Source organism: Poecilia reticulata, linkage group LG23 (assembly GCF_000633615.1).
Source record: "Poecilia reticulata strain Guanapo linkage group LG23, Guppy_female_1.0+MT, whole genome shotgun sequence".
In the NCBI taxonomy this organism is placed as follows: domain Eukaryota; kingdom Metazoa; phylum Chordata; class Actinopteri; order Cyprinodontiformes; family Poeciliidae; genus Poecilia; species Poecilia reticulata.
Genome location: NC_024353.1, coordinates 11,501,893 through 11,503,964, shown reverse-complemented (window position 1 = coordinate 11,503,964; position 2,072 = coordinate 11,501,893).

Below are 2,072 nucleotides of genomic sequence, written 5' to 3'. Positions count from 1 at the left end.
ACCAATGAAACTAGTACCTTTTCACCATATTAAGACGTTATTGACTCAAAACAAGGTCCTATATCTTTCCGAAAAGTCACATGTAAGTTCGTTTCGTCTTATTTCAAGTGTACTAGAAACTAGACCAAATTTACTTGATAAGATTTTGTGCTTTTGCAGTGAATGCTATAAACAGCAAACGTACAACACAGCCCTATTAGAGGTAATGTGTGATCAAACACAAACGACAGCTCTGAAGATTGTAAAAGCGAAAGAAGCTCCATAAGGTCCAATTAAATCAACCCTGAGGCTAAAACAGCTGGACACAAGCCGCTTTAAAAGGTTGTTCTTTATAAAACACTTCTTAGAGTTCCTTGACTGCCTCTGATTTGTTGTTCAGATGGGAATGTGTTTAATATTGGTTCTACTTTGAAGCAGGCAAATTGTACAAAATATTACTGGTTTTACTTGGAATAGTTGTATAATTCCAAGTAATTCCAATAGTTATTCATCTTCAATGAATAACTATTGAAGATATTCATTTGGTTATATGTATGAAGGTTTGCTGCACTTCACAATATTTTGCGGGTTGAAACATTGGAACAATTTCTTTTTTTTAAAAGGTTTTAGGTTAATCGTAATTTCCTGCTGTCAGTGCGATTTGGTGAGTTGTTTATTGGTCGTGGATAGAATTCGACACACGTCAGTGCAACAGCTGCTTTTGCTGTTTGCTTAGATTTTGTGCAACCACCCTGGCTTTGATCAGAAGTTTTACACACACACACACACAAAGAGGGGGGCAAAATACACATAGTGGTTGACGAAAGCCCCCTCCACATTTTTGACAGATGAAACAATCTGTTATAGTAAAAACATTCTTTCTTTCAGACAGAGTCCAAATATGGGGATGTTCCTTAAGCAATTAAGCAGGTGTGCCAGCAACTGGCACCAACACCGGTGGGTGTGTGCGCGTGTGTGTTTCGGGATTTGTGAAAGGTTGCACATTGAATGGAAGTGATGTTAATTTGAAAAATTGAGATTACTCCTCTTTTCCAAGACATGAACGTCCTTATGACAGATTTGCATTCATCCAAGTCCACTGCAACAGAGAAAACCTGAAATTCTAAATTTAATCTACCAAGTCATATTTCTCATGTCTGTTTTTTTTTTTCTTGTCAAGACAAAAATAAACCACGTAAATTAAATAAATTGTCTGGAATTGTCAAACTGCCTTTCAGCTGTCCACATCAAGTGAACAATTAGCTCAACCACACTTGAGCCAAAGAAAAGAAAAAAACTGTTCTGGAATGAAACTTGGCATTGTAAAAGCTTTTTTTAACATCTCAAACAATGTGGAACTTGTATTGGGTTTGAAGATTTAAAAAAAAAAGCATTCTGTTGGACAACTGTTCCTTTTTAAGTCACAGCTTTTCGTAAAAGCAGCACAAACCAACACAAACCAACACTATAAATCTGAAAAAGTGAAAAAATATGGGACAAAAAAAAAGAGCAATATAAATTACATGTAATTAACTAAAATTTAATTTAATTAGTATGGGGTTTAAAGTGTGCTGTCTATTCCTTGATCTCCAATATGGAAAGCTAAAAACATAAAACGGTTACATGCAATTTTTGCCCATTTAAATGATAGAAAAACAAATCAGATTTCTTGAGAAACTTTCTAAAAATGCAAAAATATAAATAAATTAATTTAAAAAACGATTTTACATACACACATTTTGACCACTGTCATTTTATATCACTGGCTGTGGGTGGCATGAAAAAAGAAAGAAAAAAATGAGAGACTCCCATAGAGTCTCTAAAGCACAATTCATGTGGTGCTGCTGGTTTTCCTCAGTGGTTCTGGGACACTTTGATTGAAAGAACTAGACATGCTCACAGTGAGGTAGGTGGCCAATATGTTTGGCAGGCTGGCACACATTTTTCTCTCATATCTTATGCAGTATAGTCAATATAGGCTCTCTGAATTTGCAGAAGCAGCCAAACTTTTTGGGCAAATGACTTTTACAGTAATACATTTTTGTGTTTTTCTTTTGGCCCTGTAAACACTGGACATGCTGGGACCGATGTTT